The sequence below is a fragment of the Micropterus salmoides genome, unplaced genomic scaffold, assembly GCF_014851395.1.
Source record: "Micropterus salmoides isolate LMB-PRFRI ecotype aquatic unplaced genomic scaffold, ASM1485139v1 Ms_hic_scaffold_2, whole genome shotgun sequence".
Classification (NCBI taxonomy): Eukaryota; Metazoa; Chordata; class Actinopteri; order Centrarchiformes; family Centrarchidae; genus Micropterus; species Micropterus salmoides.
In genome coordinates this window covers 54710324-54732888 of record NW_024041150.1, presented here as the reverse complement: position 1 = coordinate 54732888, position 22565 = coordinate 54710324, and positions in this window count along the sequence as shown.

Genomic DNA, 22565 nt, shown 5'->3' with positions numbered 1-22565 from the left:
ACACACACATGCTTACCGTATTATTTATTTTTATTTAAATTTTTAATATCTATATGTATTTTTGTTTAAACACATACACATGCTTACTATTTATTTATTTATTTTATTTTAATATTTTTTTTAACATACACACACGCTTACTGTTTTATTATTTTAATTTATTTTAATATATTTTATTTTTTTAACACACACCTGAAATATTTCTCTGTGATTTATTTATCTGGTAACCAGAGACTACCTGACAACAACACAGTGACCTACAGCACCGTGAAAGCTTCCTCTTCTTCTGCTGGAGCCTCAGCTGATCCCAGCGACCTCTACGCCACCGTCAACTAACCAAACCAATAAGAGACCACAGTGTAGTTACAGCTCATATCATTACAGGTAATTTACACTGAGAACTGATAAATGTTTTATTATTTGAATTATTTTATGATAATATATGGGACATTTAGCTTGATGAACTTGCTGTCATGCACTTTAATGTGCTAGTGCTGTGTTGTAGTTAAACATGTATTAGTTTTTACTGTTATTTCTGTATCAACTGTTATTGTTTGATATGCAGTCATTTTAACACCTATATTTCTGTAGAGGTTTAACACCTCCAGAGCTCTTCACACCTTCAACAACTTCTTCTTCCTTTCATGTGGTGAAACGGGTCATTGACACAAATAAAGTGTGAACTTTTTGTGACAATGCTAAATGGTAAGTAAAGGCTGTTAAATGCTTCCTTTCTTAGCTTCTTTAGCAAAGGCTACACTGGACAGTTCTTTATGAAAGGAAAGGAGATAATGCTTTCCCACAATTCCTTGCAACAGCAGCCTTTAGAGCGACTCGCCATTAGTTTCACCACGATAGACACCCATAAATGTACAGGAGCATCTAAAAAAATTACAATATCTTAGAAATGTTTATTTGAACTGAACCAGACTGAGAGATTAAAGGATCAGGAAACATTTGCAGGTGTTTTGAAGTAATGCTCTGGTCAATTTTATATATTATATTTATAACTTTAATTATAATTATGAATTTAAAAAACTGAGATGCACCTGTAGAAACAACAGAGCATCTATTTAACAAATGTATAAAATATCAAAAGCACCCATCCCAGGAAACTCTATATTTATGTTTGAGTATAATTCACTCAACTTTCTCTACTTGTATATTGATTTTGTTATTATATTGTGTCAGCATTTTAATCCTTTTTGTTTTTTCAGCAGTATCTATGTTGTTGTTACTTCCTATGAGCAGCCTAACTGATGGTTAAATGTACCAAATGAAACATCCTTTCTTAGGAGGTGTGATTCTGTGTTGGACAGGAAACCTTTTGAAGTGAGCAGCATTGAGTTTGTCACTGTACTCATCTTCCGCGTGTTATAAATAAAGTTGGTTAAAAAGAAGCTGGTGTAAGTGCAGCCTGGTTCTCTGAGCACCGCGGTTGTCTTTTATGAATTCTCCTTCACATCTTTCCTTGACCTCATGACGTTTTCCATCAAAGTCAAGGAAAAGTGTTTAGGAAAGGACAGAGGATGGATTTTTTTACCATTACAATGTTTGTATTTAATGTTTCATGGTTTTATGTTATGTTGTGAGGACAAACATGACCACAGTTTCCAGGTTCAGTTCGTCCACAGACACATTTTAAATCTCCAAACATGCTGAACAAAGAACAGCCTGAAGATTATTGAAATAATTATTGACTTTCTCCCGTTCTGTGTGTCTGTAATTATAATTGTCAGGACCAATTAGAGTTTGAGACCTTGGGAGTGAGGACGTTTTGTCTGGTCCTCACTTTGGGACAGACCTTTAAAAGAGTGTTTTAGGGTGAAGATTAAATAAGATTCAAGTTCAATGAAGGTTTGGGTCATTTAGTTGTGATGGTTAAGAGTTAGGGACAAAGCTATACTGTGAGAGACAGAGAGAGCTCTCTGCTGGCTGTTGACTCCAGAGCGCCATCGTGAGGTCAGTCTGTGTTTCTGTTTCTTTTGTTTTTAATTCAAAGAAATCTCAACATCTACTGAACAGACTGATATTTTTGCACATGAATTTAAATACTTCCAGTAGTGGAGTGTAATTAAGTACATTTACAAGTTTATACAAAGATGATCTAGTTAGTAATCCATTATGCTTCCTCATCTCTGTTGGGTCTGTGGTCACTTTTCCATCAGGGAGGCGGAGACACACCATTTGTTTTTTCAAAACTGACTTCCCTAAATTAAAGAAGGTGGATTGTGCATCTCAGAAATTTGAATATGAGGAAAAAGTTATTTTTATTTACATAATTTAAGTCAAAGTGAAACTTTCTAGCTTCATTCCACAAAGTGAAATATTTCAGGCCTTTTGTTGTTTTAATCTTGATCATTATGGCTTACAGCTCATGGAAATTAAAAATCCAGCCTTCACTCTCAGACACCTTTATTGATTCAGCAGCACCTTCAGGACTCCTTCCATACAGCCGGTAAGTGGGGTTTTGCAGCGCTGTGCTTTTGGTTGGATGTATTTTACAAGAACGTCGTGAAGAGAGCATGCACAGTTGTTTATATTGCTGTGTGTAGCCTGTAGAAGTAATCTTACTTAAATTAAGTAAATTACTTCTACCCACAGAAATATAAACAATAGTGCTCTGTTCACTTCATTCTTACAGTTTGAGGTTTCACGGGCCTCAAGAGGTCTGCTCTTATTTTTTGTAATTTGACAAAAAACTATTTAAAAACCAAGTTTAGGCCAGTTTGAAGAAGAGTCTGCTACTATTACTTTAAACTATCATTGTTACAGTATTTAAAAAAAACCATAGTGTGCCTTTATAAAATCGTTAAAAAGGCTTGTACTGATACTTATTCCTTCGAATTATACTTATGAGCCCTTTTTAATTTTGTCATTCAATTCAGAGCAGTTAAATTAAAATTATATTTTAAAAATGATAAAAGTACTTAATACAACAGTAACAGTTGTGTTTACAACAGCAAAACCAAAGGCTTTGCCATCGACGTCTCCAGGTCATTTTCCCGCGGCTTTAGCCCCGAATGTAACTCAACAACAGCAACAAAAATATTTTCCATGTTAATATGCAATAATCTTCATGATGCAGCCTGTCTCGCAGGTCTTCAAAGAGCGGAGGCTACTCGAAATAATGCGTTTTAGAAGAGCACGAGAGAGAGAGAGAGACAGAGAGAGCATTGCTCACAGCTTCAGGGCTTATCCGCGACTTGTGAATTGTCCCTGGCAAAATTGTAATCAATACATTTAATTATAAATGTTGTCGGTCAGTGTATTTGTTACACAAAGAGTAAAGTAGTGAGAGAACATCATGACACCTGTCCTCTGTGTCCTGCTGTCTCTCCCACTCGCTCAGAGACACTTTGCTCTGTTTGACTGTCTCTCTGCTCCAGGATGCTTCATTCCCTCTAAAGCGGATGTGATCTGCACTTTATCAGAAGTGCTGAAGTGAACATTAGTGTGGAATTGTGGTGATATTTCTGTCTGATCACAAGTGTTTTCAGTTTCGGTTTTCTTCCTCTGATGAACAGCAGTGAGCTCCTCTCATCCAGTAGGCTACAAGTCAAATTATTTATTTATATTGGCCGAACTGTTTTTTTAACGATCAAGCATCGGCCTATACTGACATTGGGCTGGTCCAATCACATCTCTTACCTCCAGTAAAAGCACAGCCAGAGATGTACAGGCAGCATCAGATACAAGCAGCTCAGACCCTAATGGAGGACTGAGTTAATGCTTAGCAAGGGAAGCTGGTGAGGCACATACTGACACATTTCATACACTTTAATCAAAAATATTATATCATTATTATGAAAACACATTCATAATAATTAATTATTTTAAATGCAAAACACATCCACCATCCTGATGAACAGCTGGAAAAATACTGTAGGCTATGTCTGTAATTAGGAACACAAAAATTCAAAAATATCCAACAAGATGAAAGAGCTCACTGTACAGGCAGCACATCCACCCGACATTCATCTGTGGAGACATCTTTTGGAGGTGGGCTCACTGGGCTTAGAAATTTAAGCAAAGCACCTCGAGAGGAAAGAAGAAAGGGTTGTATGGTAACCTAGCTTTTCATATTGATTTATTTAGATGATTAGAGAGAACAAATTAACAAAGTTCACAACCACCAATGCTTTCATGAAACAGCATTTACCTAAATGGCAACACCTAGTTTATATTTTCATTTGGTATCATTGCAAACATTTATCTTAAGTAACAATCTTCTCACCTACAAGTCACCAAGTATTGTAGAAAGTCAGACCCACACAATGCTGAACCAGAACCAAAGACACTATCATAAAATACAGTCTGCATTATCATCTCTAATTCATAATTCTTATCATTTCAAGTTTTAACTTTCAACTTACTCTTTTCCTAGCAAACATCTCATTTCCTCTAGCTCATGTTAACTGTGAATGAAATGTAATCTGCGTTCAATAAAGTAGTAGTCATACATGTGAAACAACAAACCTGGATTTGAACATTTTTCAGTTACCTAGCCAGGTAAAACTCCCAAATTCCAGAGTGAAAACAAATGGCGTGCTTATTGTAAAACACAGGCGAGCCAACGCTAGACAAAAAGGAATACACACACTTAAATACCCAAGAGAGGTGGAGGAAACGAGACACAGGTGGAAACAAACATCAACTCAAGGACAGGAAGTGAACTGACAAAGACCCACGAGGAAGGATTTAACAAAAGAAAACAGGAAATCACCAAACTCACAACCAAAACCAGGACATCCAGGGGTTAAAGTAGTTTTCATCAGAATTTGATAAACGCCTGTTTGTCTCATGTCCACATTCTCACCAAAACACTTCCTATTCAGCTCAGTCAGGAGAGACTTAAATGAAAAAGAGGCTTAAAGAGGAATTAAAAGGAAAAGGAACAGGAGAGTTTAAGAAATGTGAGAGGGATGTATGGCCTACCTGGTGGAGGGGCTGTGACCACAGAGGCCAGAACCAGAATGGATGTGAAGGGCTCAGTGGGATCACTGAAGACTGCTTGATCCACCAGCTGCTGGAGCGAGAGAGGGAGGGAGGCCTGGAGCTGGAGTGATGCTGCAGTCTTTTATCTGGTCGGGGTCCTCCAGGAGAGAAAAGACAGTTTGAAAGTCTGACAGCAACAATATGATTGGCTCACAGAGGTTGTGGCAAATTCTGATTGGTTTAACTGAAAGAATGAACGCCCTCAATCTAATGACGGAGTTGGAAGCAGAAAAAAGGAAGAGAGGGGGCGGGGGAGAAATAGAGTCAGCATGAACGATGTCTTCCTGATTCAACTTCTGCTGAGTTTCCTTAATCTTAAAAAAAAGAGCTGCAAAGATAAAATGAGGAACCAGCAGATCTCAGAGCAGTAAAATATCATCTTATCTGTGTTCTTCAGCAGCTGCTACAGTATCACCATATTGCACCATGGACATCAGGAGCCAGATTCTGGTGGGAGAGGAGTTTGACTCTTCACCTGTCTGTTCATGTGTGCTGTCAAACATCACCATGGATCCTGTCTGTTTTCTAATAAACACTGTCTGAAGAAAACAAGTTGCATCATTGCAAACATTTATCTTAAGTAACAATCTTCACACCTTCAGCTTCCTCTTCATCTATTTAGAAGGCTCAGTGTGAATCTAAATATAGTATATTTGTAACTGTCATGTTTTTACTTGATACACCAGGTAATAATGCTGCATTTGGCACATGAGTTGGATTTTCGCAGTTCCCAGTTGGAAATTTTAACTTGAACGCCCCCTTAAGGAGACAGAGTGTTACACACTTCTCTGCGCTTCAATTTCAGCTTTTACCAAAACTCCATAGTGACGGCGTCTGCCCCCCCGACCATTTAAATTAATAAAAAAGAAAGATAAACTGAAGAGGAGCTGTGCATAAAACCCTAATAAAAATTAATACAACTGCTGCAATAGTACAAAATAGGAGAATTAAATGTGGACTCTTAAAACATCAGATTTCTCTAATCTAAAGGTGAACTAGTGAATTAATATCAGATTATATTATTGATTTGTTCATTGTTTGTTGATTTATTATTGATGTCTGACCAGTAGATCACTTAGGTCTTCTGACCAGGGCTCACTGGTTGTTCTCCATGCTTGACTGAAAACAGTTGGCTCTGACACTGTGGAACGCTCTTTCTTCAGGCGCCATCCACACTACTGCATTTTCGAATTAAAACGAAGACCTTTTGCTACGTTTGCACCTCCCGTCCAGACTACAACGGCGAAAACGAAGACCTAAAATGGAGGAGTTTGGACACGCTGCCGACCCCATTTTGCGTTTCGAAACTCCGGAGGGTGTTTTAGTGAAGACGGGCCAAAACGGAGGACTTTGAAACGATGTTGCAGCCGCTCACGCTCAGCTCTCTGATTGGGTCTTATAAGTCATGCAAAGCAGAAAGACGATGCTCCTGCAGAGTTTTAGTTTGGGTATTTTTATTAAAATATTCTGTACGGTGCAAATAACACTTAGGCTTTTCTGCCTACACTTGTAGGCTACTGTACCGTTTACTTTGCGAAGACTCCCAGTCTGTTTTCCGCCGCCTGTGTTACATTCAGAAACATTCAGTAACACAGGACTGCTTGTTATTGATCCATGCTAAAGAAAATCTGGTCTGATTCTTCGTCTGCATTACTTTATTTTTTCACCATATCTTCTGTAACTATGAAATAGACCATCTGCTTCATGTTCACACTGGCACACACCTGCCCAGTGTGAACGGCCACTAGATGTGCGTTTTCAGTCGTCTTAATGTAGACGGGTATCATCTCTGATACGCAGCTAAAACGCTGGTGTGGATGGAGATCGTATTAGTTTTAATTCTCCGTTTGTAAACTAAAACAGAACAGTGTGGATGGGGCCTTAGACTTGCTTTCCTCAGTCTCTTCACGCCTTTAAAAAGCAGCAGACTCTTTTATTCAAACTGCCCTTTGTCTCGCCTCGTGCTGTTTAGTGTTTGTGAGTCACTTTTACTGTAATAAACCAGACCACCATCTTTCTCTGACCTTAACCAGCTGCTGCCAGAGTCTAAACATAACCGTGTCCAAGTTTAATAATACTGCAATAATCAGATGTTGTATTGCAAGACTGAGGAACAAATCAGGAAACATTTTACTTTTACCTTCACTATCAAAAACCCTTGTAACACCTGTAGGTATTGCAGATTGCTTGGACCAGAGTCTAGGTTCGGAGGAGCAGTTTACAACTAGACCTCAGTAATGACAGACCACAGACCAAGAAGTAAGTTTGAACTGCTGGATTGTTTATGTATAAGAATTAGTAGGAGACTGTGGTGTATAACATATGTGCATTTGACGCATAACAGTTTAACATAGCACTGTAGCAGCTGGATAGAGGATTAGTGACCTTTTAAGGGGAGAGCAGAGGTTAGTGGTTGTGTGCAGACTCAGACCCTTATATGGTGTCTAACAGATACCTAAACATGTCCTATATAAGCTGTGTTTGATGTACAGAGAGACAGAGTGGCCATCGGGCTGGGTCTCTCTCCAAGCTGCTGCAGAGCTTGTAATTGATGCTGAACTCCTTGATGTAATAAACTTTTATGATCAAGAACAGTGTCAAGCGGATTTCTTCTCAACACATCATCGCAGCATTAGTGTTCGGACACCACAGAAATTGGCGACCACGAAGGGACCGTGTTGTGCCTGAATTCATCGTTCCATCACAGGGCACCGTCGAGCTGACTCCCGCTCCAGAAGCTGGCATATATGGTGAGTTTTCTCATAAACTGTGGGCGCTGGTCAGTTCGTGTGTGTGTGTGTGTGCGTTAAAGGGTACACCGGTTCGATCCCGTGTGAATGCTTGCGGGTGGATGTGTGAGAAGACTCCGTTCTAAATTTTGTGTGCGTGGTGGATAACGCAAAAAGGTTGTGTGTGTGAATGTAATGAAGACAGATAGATAGATATAAAAGGAAGAAAAAGGAACAGCCTAGGAGTAACGGGAAGTGAGCTTTCATAACTTTGCAAAGATTAAGAATATGGGCCCTCAGATTCTTATAACCGTAAGTCATGTGGGATGGAAATTACTGTCGTGTGAAACTAGGCTTTAAGGAATAGGTCAATTGGATTAAGGGAAAAAGGAGAGAGTGTAACCCTGGCCAGGGTCATTCGGCTTGAATACAAATTAATAAGGATAAGGAAGAAAATATAAGGCTAAGGAATAAGGTAATATAAGGATTAGGACGCCGCAGATCTGGACAAAAGCCCTTGAAAGGCGATCTTAGATGGGCCGCAAATCCTGGAAAGGAACTAGGTGAATTTTTCGGGTCCGTTCAAAGGAACTGGGAGCTTGTAGAAGAAAAATTGTACATGTGTTGACGAACTATGTTCGAAGTGGCCTCTCATTAAATATCTTCAAACTCGAGGTAGCACAAATTTAGGAAGGAAAATAATAAAGGAAAAAGGTGCGGCGGAAGCATGCTGTATAAACAGTGTGAAGGAATGCATTGTTGTTGACTGGATAGCTACCATATGTGTGTGTGTGTGTGTGTGGAGAGCTGCCCTGCTGTGTCTCGGCTGTGTGTGTGAGAGACTGTGCAGAGGATGAGGATTAAAGAAAACAATATATATGAATAATAGAATACATAAATAAAGAAGGAAGAAAATATATATATGAATAAAGAAATAGAGAGGGGAAATTTGGTCAAGGGGAAAACTGTGTTATGAAATTTGTTAAAGTTATTGATTAATGCTGCTGTATGGTTTGGGTCATTTCATAATCAGCAGTTGGGGTTTTTCTTAGCCTAAGTTACTTTTTTGGGAAGTGCACATTTGTTTTTTCTTTATTTTACTTGCATTTCATTTGGGGTTTTTTTTATGTGCAAATACACTTTTCTACAGGCATTTTCATTGGTATTGAACCACAAGCTATATTTCAGAACGTTTTTTAACAGAGTAAGCTTTAAATAGGAGTGAAGAGTAGTGTCCCCAGCATCCCCAGTGTAAATGACACCGATGTTCCTTAGCTTGAATGTGAACGTAATTGATGCTGAACTCCTTGATGTAATAAACTTTTATGATCAAGAACAGTGTCAAGCGGATTTCTTCTCAACACATCATCGCAGCATTATTGTTCGGACACCACAAGACATACACGGTTTGGCACCAAGTTACACACAATATATACAAACAAAGAAACATGTACTCTATTTCTTGGAAATATTTCACATAAATTCCACTAATGCCCAGATCTCAGGAAATGTGTTAATCCTCCTATTTTTACCCCTCTTTGGTTTGGGTTAAACCTAGTTGAGTTCAAAATACATGTGTTCCCTTTTCTAATCCCATAAAGTTATAACTCTTTTTTTATTTAATTTATTTAATATTTATACAGTATTACATCTTCAGTTTTTTGATTGTATTATAACATCATTTCAGGGGTAGTGTATTCTGATAGACTAGTATTACCTATGCTAATAATGCCATGTGTGCTGTAAGGAGATGGGGAGCATGTAGAAATACTATATTATGCCATCTTTATGTAAGATATCAGGGGTAGCGTATTCTGATAGACTAATAATGATTTTTTCTTTTGATACTGCCGAGGATCAGCAACTGTGTGGACGGTATGCCCAACAGCAAGGCTGCACAGATTTATGGGCGTGGAAACAGACCACGCTTCTGAGTCATACGCATGCGCAGAACCGCTAAGTAGCACATCTCGATAGGCAACATAAATCGACAGAACACCGGCTTCACGTGCATAAACACCGAGCGCTCCTCACGACGAAAAAACCTGCCTGTTTTACAAAAGGCAATACACATTAACGTGCCACTCAAAAATTAAGTTTCTAGTTTTCATCTTCCCACCCCCCAAATGTGTTAATAATGTGACAAAAACTAAGTCGACAAAGTTTTAATGTTTTATAATAATTTTTACTGGTAGCTCAACACTGACAAAGTTTTACAATATTCAACATTTTCTGATTTTATCATGTAATATTAACTTTAATATCACAAGTTAGAATAATGTAAAACTCCTCAAAAAGAAGACACATAGCTGCTAACAGTTACTTCATAAGTTAATAACAAACACTTAAGTATTCATAAGTGTCCAGAGAGTGACTGTATTGCAGCTTAAAAAACAGCTACATGTGTTTTGTTGTAGGCTAGCGCTCCAGCTCACAGAGTCGCTGCAGATTTCTATGAAGTGGACGAAACACATGCACCACATGTAAACCAGATAGACTTTCAGATAGACCTTAATTATGGAAGTGTTGAAGTGGCATAAGTAGGCGGCTTTGACTCAGGGTAGAACGGCCGTCCCCTGAAAGGAAGGTTGGGAACCTGAAATTGCTCCTGGTGGCTGAGCCATCACTGTGTGAATGAGTTAATTTCTGTTTCTGATGAGCAGTTGGGTCTCTGCTCATAGGTGGGTGAATGTGATGTAGTGTAAAGCACTTTGAGCGGTCGAGAAGACTAGAAAGGTGTTACAGCCCATTTACCATATGTGACAGTTCATTCAGAATTGGGGGGGAAACCGGAAAATGTTCAGACTGTAGATCACCGAGCCAGCTGGAAAGCTCTGAGAGCCTAAATGTTACGTCCGCACTGCGCTCCAACAAATAGAAGTGACAGCTGCAGAAGAAGCTCTTGATAACTGACCTCTCTTGAAGTGTCCTCCTTTACTGTACCAGAAAATAACTGGTAGGTGGTGCTAAAAGTGAGAATAATTAAGATTAACATGACACACAGACGCGACATGGTGGTGTAGTGGTTAGCACGGTCACCTCACAGCAAGAGGTTCTGTGGATCGAGGCCCAGGCCTTTCTTTGTGGAGTTTGCATGTTCTCCTCGTGTCTGTGTGGGTTCTCTTCATGTTCTCCTGCTTCCTCCCACTGTCCAAAGGCATGCATAGGTTAACTGGTGACTCTTTGCCCTTAGGTGTGAACGTGTGCATGACTTGTTTGTCTCTATGAGCTAGCCCTGTGATGAACGGGCAACCTGTCCAGGGTTCACCAATGACAGCTGGGATTGGCTGCAGCCCCTTCGCGACCCTGCACAGAGTTAACTATACTACTGACTACGGCTGCAATAGTGCTAACCCAAAAATATTATTCTGATTACATAGTATTTAAACCAAATAATAACACAAATCAGAACACGAAAGTTAATAGCTACAGTGCCTTGCGAAAGTGTTCGGCCCCCTTGAGCTTTTTGACCTTTTGCCACATTTCAGGCTTCAAACATAAAGATATAAAACTGTAATTTTTTGTGAAGAATCAACAACAAGTGGGACACAATTATGAAGTGGAACGAAATTTATTGGATATTTCAAACCTTTTTAACAAATAAAAAACTGAAAAATTGGGCGTGCAAAATTATTCAGCCCCTTTACTTAGCAAACTCTCTCCAGAAGTTCAGTGAGGATCTCTGAATGATCCAATGTTGACCTAAATGACCTAAATGACTAATGATGATAAATAGTATAAATGCACCTGCTCTGCGATAGTCTCAGAGGTCCGTTTAAAGCACAGAGAGCATCATGAAGAACAAGGAACACACCAGGCAGGTCCGAGATACTGTTGTGGAGAAGTTTAAAGCCGGATTTGGATACAAAAAGATTTCCCAAGCTTTAAACATCCCAAGGAGCACTGTGCAAGCGATAATACTGAAATGGAAGGAGTATCAGACCACTGCAAATCTACGAAGACCCGGCCGTCCCTCTAAACTTTCAGCTCATACAAGGAGAAGACTGATCAGAGATGCAGCCAAGAGGCCCATGATCACTCTGGATGAACTGCAGAGATCTACAGCTGAGGTGGGAGACTCTGTCCATAGGACAACAATCAGTCGTATACTGCACAAATCTGGCCTTTATGGAAGAGTGGCAAGAAGAAAGCCATTTCTTAAAGATATCCATAAAAAGTCTCGTTTAAAGTTTGCCACAAGCCACCTGGGAGACACACCAAACATGTGGAAGAAGGTGCTCTGGTCAGATGAAACCAAACTCAAACTTTTTGGCAACAATGCAAAATGTTATGTTTGGCGTAAAAGAAACACAGCTCATCACCCTGAACACACCATCCCCACTGTCAAACATGGTGGTGGCAGCATCATGGTTTGGGCCTGCTTTTCTTCAGCAGGGACAGGGAAGATGGTTAAAATTGATGGGAAGATGGATGGAGTCAAATACAGGACCATTCTGGAAGAAAACCTGATGGAGTCTGCAAAAGACCTGAGACTGGGACGGAGATTTGTCTTCCAACAAGACAATGATCCAAAACATAAAGCAAAATCTACACTGGAATGGTTCACAAATAAACATATCCAGGTGTTAGAATGGCCAAGTCAAAGTCCAGACCTCAATCCAATCGAGAATCTGTGGAAAGACCTGAAAACTGCTGTTCACAAACGCTCTCCATCCAACCTCACTGAGCTCGAGCTGTTTTGCAAGGAGGAATGGGCAAAAATTTCAGTCTCTCGATGTGCAAAACTGATAGAGACGTACCCCAAGCGACTTACAGCTGTAATCGCAGCAAAAGGTGGCGCTACAAAGTATTAACTTAAGGGGGCTGAATAATTTTGCACGCCCAATTAATTATTAATTTCAGTTTTTTATTTGTTAAAAAAGTTTGAAATATCCAATAAATTTCGTTCCACTTCATGATTGTGTCACACTTGTTGTTGGTTCTTCACAAAAAATTACAGTTTTATATCTTTATGTTTGAAGCCTGCAATGTGGCAAAAGGTCGAAAAGTTCAAGGGGGCCGAATACTTTTGCAAGGCACTGTAAATGATAAAAATTATTACAATCATTACTCAAGGATTAATTTACTTTGGTAGAGAAATTTTTAATTAAATAACATTTTATCCCAATGAAAGTAAATATAAAACATTGAGCCCACTGAGCTACCAGTAAATATTAATATATCTGAATGAAACTTCTCACAGTTACTATGCATCATAAGGAACAGAATGAGGGGGTGGGACCTGGAAAATGTTGGGGGAAAAATGGCCATTACATTGAGTGGCACCCTAATACACATACACACATTTCAGTCTTTTATATCTTCAACCAAATTAACTGAAGAAGACTAGCACCTAAACTTTTTAATTAAATCTGAGCCGCACTCTAAAATGGCGGCGGCGTTCGTCTCCATTCACTGACCAGGCTAAACTTGAATGTTGCACGTAGCTTTTCAATTCTTTTACACAAATAAAACCCAAAATACACAACATAATTCACATTTTCTTAGTTTAGCTACTGACACTTTAGGCTTAACATTATATTCAGCTTGAAAGAAAAGTTAATGTTTGCTAATTTACACGTTGTAAATAGTAGTTTTCACTCACCAGATCTTTGCTCAAAGCAACAAAAACAGAATCTGGTGATGCAGACAAAAAGCAAACACAAAATCCTTCAAAGATCTCAAAGAAAATAGGTTTTACAGTCTTCAAAACTTGTTTTTTTATTCTTTTATCTCAGTCTCTCCTAACTCGTTTTCGGACTTCTCTGTTGTTCACTGCTCTCGCTCCGTTTTTCCTTTCTCTCCGGCAAGCTGCGCTAGAGTCCCTCTGAATGGCTGTTACCGCTGCACTTATTAAAGAATAACCATACACACAAAATAAACTCACAAAAATTACTGATGCCTAATGTTATTTGTTTGTCTACATATTGGTTTTAAGGTAATATTAACCTGGGTTACACCCTCATTACGGTATGTTACCAGAAACCGAATCCAGAAAGGTGCTAAAGTGGCGCCATCATAGAAGCTGGTCGATTTCTCTAAATGCTGAGTAAAGGCCTTTAAATGCTTCCTTTCTTAGGTCCTTTAGCAAAGGCTACACTGGACCATCCTTTATGAAAGAAAAGGTAATAATGCTGTCCCACAATTCCTTGCAACAGCAGCATTTAAATCGACTCACCATTGTAGTTTCACCACGACAGACCTACATACATGTACAGGAGCATCTAAAAAAATTAGAATATCTTGGAAAAGTTTATTTGAACTGAACGAGACTGAGAGATTAAAGGATCAGGAAACATTTGCAGGCCTTATTTTGTTGATTTGAGTTTCACTTTTCCATGATATTAAAATGTTTTCAGATGCAACTGTAGAAACAACAGAGCATCTACTTAAATGTATAAAAAAGATCAAAAGCTCTCATCCCAGGAAACTCATTTTACTCTTTATGCTCAACTTTCTCTACTTGTATATTGATTTTGTTATTATATTGTGTCAGCATTTTAATCCTTTTGTTTTTTCAGCAGTATCTATGTTGTTGTTACTTCCTATGAGCAGCCTAACTGATGGTTAAATGTACCAAATGAAACATCCTTTCTTAGGAGGTGTGATTCTGTGTTGGACAGGAAACCTTTTGAAGTGAGCAGCATTGAGTTTGTCACTGTACTCATCTTCCGCGTGTTATAAATAAAGTTGGTTAAAAAGAAGCTGGTGTAAGTGCAGCCTGGTTCTCTGAGCACCGCGGTTGTCTTTTATGAATTCTCCTTCACATCTTTCCTTGACCTCATGACGTTTTCCATCAAAGTCAAGGAAAAGTGTTTAGGAAAGGACAGAGGATGGATTTTTTTTACCATTACAATGTTTGTGTTTAACAAAGTTTTATGGTTTTACGTTAGGGTGGCATGGTGGTGCAGTGGTTAGCACTATCGCCTCACAGCAAGAAAGGCGTGGGTTCAAACCCTTGTTGACCCAGCCTTTCTGTGTGGAGTTTGCATTCATGTGTCTGCGTGGGTTCTCTCAGGGTGCTCTGGCTTCCTCCCACTGTCCAAAGACATGCAGCCTTAGGTTTGAGCGTAAGTGGTTGTTTATTTGTGTGGCGACCTGTCCAGGGTGTACCCCACCTTTTGCCCAATGTCAGCTGGGATTGGCTCCAGACCCCGCGATAAGTAGTTGAGGATGGATTTTTTTTACCATTACAATGTTTGTATTTAATGTTTCATGGTTTTATGTTATGTTGTGAGGACAAACATGACCACAGTTTCCAGGTTCAGTTCGTCCACAGACACATTTTAAATCTCCAAACATGATGAACAAAGAACAGCCTGAAGATTATTGAAATAATTATTGACTTTCACCCGTTCTGTAATTATAATTGTCAGGACCAATTAGAGTTTGAGACCTTGGGAGTGAGGACGTTTTGTCTGTTTCTCACTTTGGGACAGACCTTTAAAAGAGTGTTTTAGGGTGAAGATTAAATAAAGTTTAATTTCAATGAAGGTTTGGGTCTTTTAGTTGTGAATGTTAAGAGTTAGGGACAAAGCTATACTGTGACAGACAGAGAGAGCTCTCGGCTGGCTGTTGACTCCAGAGCGCCATCGTGAGGTCAGTCTGAGTTTCTGTTTCTTTTGCTGATATTTTTGCATATACATTTGAACACTTCCAGTGGTGAAGTGTAACTAAGTACATTCACCAGTTCATACAAAGATGATCTAGAATTACTAATCCATTATGCTTTCTCTTGTCTGTTGGGTCTGTGGTCACTTTTCCATCAGGGAGGTGGAGACACACCATTTGTTTTTGTTTTTCAAAACAACTGACTTCTCTAAATTAAAGAAAGTGTTTGGTGCATCTACAGGAGCATCCAAAAAATTTGAATACCATGAAAAAGTTAATTTTATTTTCATGATTTAAGTCAAAAAGTGAAACTTTCTAGATTCATTAGACAAAGTGAAATGTTTCAGGTCTTTTGTTGTTTTAATCCTGATGATTACAGATTACAGCTCATAGAAATCAAAAATCCGTATCTCAAAAAATTTGAATAAAGCAGGGGTCACCAACCTGTTGATCGCGATCGACATGTCGATCTTTGAGACTTTTCCTGTAGATCGTGAAAATAATATTAAAACAATTACATAATCATCTAAATGCCCGATTAAAGTTTGCTTTTGTAAGGGGCCCTCTCTCTTGAGCCAGCTGTAGTATCTTCACAGGAGCATGAAAGTGACCAATAAAATAAAAGTACAACTGAATTGACCAATGAGTTAAGAGAAGTCATCCTCACCGGTTTCAGATTTCACACGCAGATGCACGCAAGGGCTACGTTAGCTAGGTTACAGCCAGCTAACATGGCTGAGGCTCCGCGAAAGAAGCCGCAAACCTACTATTTTCATCCAGAATGGGAAGAAGAATACATTTTTACGTTAGTTAAAGACAAGTGTATATGTATGTTATGCCGGCAAACACAAGCACTGACTAAAAGAGGAGATCTGGAACGGCACCACAATGCTAACCACCCGACCTTTAGGGACAGCTATCCACCGAAGAGCGCCATCCGTGCTAAAAAAGTGGCGGAGCTAAAGTTGGAGTTGACAGCCCAGCAGTCGCTCTTCACTAAACCTGCTGTTCGACATAAGGCTGCTACAGAAGCATATATATATATATATATATATATATATATTATATATTTTTATTTTTTAACACACACACACACACTTACTGTTTTTATTTTATTTTTAATATATATATATATATATATATATTGCTGCGATGGACTGGCGACCTGTCCAGGGTGTACCCTGCCTTGCGCCCAATGTCAGCTGGGATTGGCTCCAGCCCCCCCGCAACCCTGTACGCAGGATAAGCGGTTGACGATGGATGGATGGATGGATATATATATATATTTTGTTTTGTTTATTTATTTTATTTTTAATATATTTTTATTTTTTTAACACACACACACACACACACACACACACACGCTTACTGTTTTATTATTATTTTATTTTTAATATATTTTCATTTTTTTAAATCACACAAACACACACGCTTACTGTTTTCTTTCTTTTTTATTTTTATATATTTTTATTTTTTAAACACACACACGCTTACCGTTTTATTTCTTTATTTTATTTTTAATATATTTTTTATTTTTTTAACACACACACACACACACACACGCTTACTGTTTTATTTCTTTATTTTATTTTAATATATATATATTTTTAACACACACACACACGCTTACTGTTTTATTATTATTTTATTTTTGATATATATATTTTTTAAACACACACGCTTACTGTTTTGTTTATTTATTTTGTTTTTAATATATTTAATTTTTTTTAACACACACACGCTTACTGTTTTCTTTCTTTATTTTATTTTTAATATATTTTATTTTTTTAACACACACACGCTTACTGTTTTCTTTCTTTATTTTATTTTAATATATTTTTTTTTAACACACACACGCTTACTGTTTTATTTATTTATTTTATTTTATATATTTTTATTTTTTAACACACACACACGCGCTTACTGTTTTATTATTATTTTATTTTTGATATATATATGTTTTTAAACACACACGCTTACTGTTTTGTTTATTTATTTTAATTTTTAATATATTTATTTTTTTAACACACACACGCTTACTGTTTTATTTATTTATTTTATTTTTATATATTTTATTTTTTTAACACACACACACGCGCTTACTGTTTTATTATTATTTTATTTTTGATATATATGTTTTTAAACACACACGCTTACTGTTTTGTTTATTTATTTTAATTTTTAATATATTTTATTTTTTAACACACACACGCTTACTGTTTTATTTATTTATTTTATTTTAATTTTTAATATTTTTTCTTCTTTTTTTTTAACACACATATACGCTTTGATTACTTTACGCTTTAATTACTTGTTTAATGAAATGTATGGGGTTGGTTGTTCTTATGTTGTATGTATGATGCTTTGGCAATATTGTTCTTACACATTCATGCCAATAAAGCCAATTTGAAGCATCATTTCGTGTTAGTCACTTTTTGGCAAGACATAAGAAGCCTTTTACAGACAGCGAGTTAATCAAGGAGACTATGGCTGTTACCGCTGACACAGTTTACAACTACTTCCAAAACAAAGATGACATCAAAACAGCACTCAGCAGCGTCCCGCTTGGCCCCGCAACAGTCCAAATCAAACCTGGAAAAAATGTCACAAACCATCAAATACAAGGATGCGTTCCACCCGGAGCAGTACTTTGCTCACCTGGACAAAGTCGCAACGGAGTTCAATCTGCGTTTTGGTGAGGTTACTGCATTGTCTCACACCCATTTCAGCCCATTGATGTAGAACAGGTAGCAGCCAAATTCCATCAAGGATTAGCTTTGCAAAGTGGTGTTGACAAAATGACAGAACTGAAAGCCAGATCAAGAGACTTTTGGGGACTTGAGGATGAAAATAATAAAATCAAAGTATAGGAGCCGCCTTACTGACAGACACCTCACAGACTGCCTCAGACTGGCTGGCTGCAGCTATGAGCCAAACTACGAAGAAACAGACAGTTTTCAATCACAGGCATCACACTGACTTGAGTGAACATTACTGCAAACGTTTTGCCTGTTGGTATTGTGATAGTGATGCTGCATAAAATGGACTAGACCTGCATTTAGTTTCATTTACTCGGGAAGTTATTGCCATTAATCTTCTTTCTTGAATGATACAAAGTAAATTTAAGTAACAAAAATGTTGGTGACCACTGGAATAAAGAATTACATTAAATTAAGAGTGCTGGATTAAATCATATTCATTGAAAGTTGACTGGAAGGTTTAAACGTCAGAAGCTCGACTGTTGCTCACCGGGCAAAAGTCCTCTTTTTAGATGAAAGTAAATTCTGCATTTCATTTGGAAATCCAGGTCCCAGAGTCTGGAGGACGAGTGGAGAGGCACAGAATCCAGTGTGAAGTTTCCACAGTCAGTGATCATTTGGGTGCCATGTGATCTGCTGGTGTTGGTCCGCTGTGTTTTATCAAGTCCAGAGTCAATGCAGCGTCTACCAGGAGACTTTAGAGCACTTCATGCTTCCATCTGCTGACGAGCTTTATGGAGATGCTGATTTCCTTTGAAGCAGGAAAAGCACAAAAACACGCATGATTCGATTAAGTCCTATAGGCAGGACTTGATGATTCTGATTCAATTCCTTAGTCGGGGTAAAGTAACTAGTAACTTATTACAATTTCTGAGTAACTTGCCCAACACTGGTAGCTGAGTATATGACCACCACTTTATTCATGCGTGAGGCACACGAGATGTTTCTGTTCCCCACCTGTTCTCCTACTGCAAGCAGGACCTGATCCACCGTGGTGCTGGGCTGCAGCACCACCCTCACCCCATGCTTTAGAGACAGGGGCGGCATCTCTGAGGACGCCATCCCCTCCAACAAACACAGCTTACTGTCGACCAAAAACACCCAAACACACACAGTAAACACAGTAGGAGGAAAAAAGGAAGTCTCACTCACAAACTCTCAGCCACACTCACCAACACCAGACTCCCAGCATGCACAGAGAGAGAGAGAGGTACAAAAAACAAACAGATGAGATGCAGTGGTTGTCTAAAGTTTACGTCGCCACAGGAAAAACAAGGATTATAAGGACAAGGCCGACCTGCTGGAAGGAAAATGGTAACAGGGACAAGGCCTGAAGAAAACCTCCTGTGTTTCTGATGTTTATCTGGTCATCATTAAAGGGTCAAACCTCCAGAGCTCTGCTGCTGTTGTTAACCACATTCTCACAGAAACACTTCCTCTTCAGATCTCTGAACAAAAATAGCTGCGAAGATAAAATGAGGAACCAGCAGATCTCAGAGCAGTAAAATATCATCTTATCTGTGTTCTTCAGCAGCTGCTACAGTATCACCATATTGCACCATGGACATCAGGAGTCAGATTCTGGTGGGAGAGGAGTTTGACTCTTCACCTGTCTGTTCATGTGTGCTGTCAAACATCACCATGGATCCTGTCTGTTTTCTAATAAACACTATCTGAAGAAAACAAGTTGCATCATTGCAAACATTTATCTTAACTAACAATCTTCTCACGTTCAACTTCCTCTTCTTCTTTTCGGGAGATAAAACACGTCACAAACAAAGTGTGAACTCTGATGGCTGCATCTCATGTTGCTGATCAAGAATTTGGGGTCTCTGTCAGTCACTGTGGATGAGAGAAAACTACATTTCTAAAATGTAAAAGCCTTTACATTGTAAAAAATGTAAAAAAGAGTTTTTGGCTGTTTGGACATCGACAAGAAATTCAGAGAGACTGAAATCTAAAACAGACTAAAAGTCACTATGAGGAAGTGACATCATCCTAACCACAGGAAGTAGCTGCTGCGTCTCTCTACTAAAGCACTAGTTTAGAAACTCAGACAGTTCTGAGCACGAGAACAAGAGACAGAAGAAGGAGAGACTCAGAGAATCATGATGGTTGAGTTCAAATGGATTTCTTTATTTCTTACAGCGGTGCTTCAGTTTACAGGTAAGAATACATATATCACATATATAAATGGAAGGCACATTGTAAAAATAACTTGATCAATATTATTAAAGATTCTTTATTAGCTACATTTGATTTAACTAAGAAAACCAAATCTGTTGTTTCTAATGTGGTGAGTTTAGTGAACTCTTGGAAACTAAGGATAAAGAAATAATCGTCACTAACTATGAACATAACAGACATTTTCTCATTTCACTTTATTTTTCATCATTTTCTCAACAGCAGCAGCTGAAAAACTTCCCCTCTCCTTCACTGTCAGAGTTGGAGATGACGTCACTTTGCCTTGTGAAAATGTGATAGACGGTCAGCAAGACTGTGAAAATACTAGATGGTTCTTCATTGATTCAGGATACACAACAACAGTAAAGCTGGTAATTTCTGGGCAGATTGTTGAAAACACCAAAGTTAAATCAGACAGACTGAGTGTTACAGAGAACTGTTCTCTGGTTATAAAGAAGGTGACAGACGAGGATGTTGGTCGTTATTACTGTCAACAGTTCATATCAGGACAACAAGCTCCAGACTCTCTGTTTTATCTGTCTGTTATTACCAGTGAGTATTTCCATCATAATGTTTTCAGCTCAAACTGTCTTGTTAGAACAATATACTGAAACATTACAATAATTATGATCACAGTGATGAAGTTAACTTTACTCTTGTTGTCTTTCTCTCACAATATCTCCATCTTCACCAGTGACTGAACGTAAGGACGCTGATAAGGTGACGTTAACCTGCTCTGTGTCGAAATATAAACAGTTCTGTAGTCACACAGTGAAGTGGCTGTATGAGGGTAAAGATGTGGACAAAGATAACAAAGAAATGGAAACATGGCAGGCTGACTGCTACGCCGCTGTGTCTTTCCTGGATTCTCATTTTAGTAACAAATCAAAGTCTAACTTGAAGTGTGAAGTGACAGATGGTTACTCTGGAAAAGTGCAGCTGTTCACCTTCAGCCCTCAGTCCTCAGGTGAGAAAACAGGTGAGAATATGCTGAGCTGGTGTGCGTTTTCCAAACAACCACGTAAGGTAACGTGCGATTACAAGACATTTAGTGAAATAGGTTTAGTATCTTTGTGTCAACACTGTAACACTATTATGAATCCCTTGGCATCTGACATCTAGGTTTTGAGAACAGCTCAGTGCGCTAAGTGTCTGAGCTTACGCATGTTCTCTATTGAGACAGATACGACTCCCGTGAGTTCTCTATTTATCTTTGTTATAAAGGCAACGAAAACTCTCAGGGATTTATTCATTACAGTACTTTCATGGATTTTATGCTGTCCCTTTTTATGTTTGTAATGAAGACTAGAGAACACCCATCTTCCCCAGAGGCCCAGAAACGTATACATGTAGGTAATATTAAAAGTCTTGTCTTTACATTCTCCGTTTTGTCCTTTAACCTTTGTACTGGGTGACTAATATTAAATTAAGTTATTGTGAGCAGACGGGTAATCTGTGAGAAAAACACCTGCTGTTTGTAGATGGTCTACACTGAGATACTTAGTAGCCTACTGAATCAATGCAACCCTACCCATGACCCCACAAATACATTTAAAAGTACTTTTACAACTACATTTATTTTAAAAATTCACCCTAAACATGTTTGTACAGCAGGATTATCTAACATTCCCTGCTTAAAACACATCACATCCACCTCCTAACACTGCATTTTCTGCTCTCTGTGACGTAGTCACCGTGAACTAAGCTTCTAACCACAGGTCAGGAGCTGTAGTTCCAACTATGCAACTTAACAACAGTTGGTGCGAACGTTCGTCTGAACTATGGTTTCAGGGAACACCTGCGTCGCTTAACGATGGTTCGTACCGTGTAAGTTACCAACTTAGTTACCTCCGTAGTTCCAACTAGGGTTTTAGGAAACAGTTGCGTCGCAACTGCAAAGTTCCAACCAAGGAAGTTGCTACCGCAGTCAGCAACGATGCTTTTGGGAAACACACCCCTGTTCAAGATGATTAAAACCACCAAAACATTTGTTTATTTGATGACTTTTCACAGTGATGAACTTTACTCTTGTTTTCTTTCTCTCGCAATATCTCTGACATCTAAACCAGCAACAACAACAACAACTAAACCAACAACAACTAAACCAGCAACAACAACTGAAAACACAAAATCAACAACCAATGATGCTTCAACAAAACTACAAGGTAGTAACTCATCTTTCTCTGGAGTCTCTCTGTCTTCCTGTCAGCCTCTTTCTCTTCCTGTACTGAACTTCATTATTTTACTTTTTATTTTATTCATTTTAATAAACGTTGTTGTACAA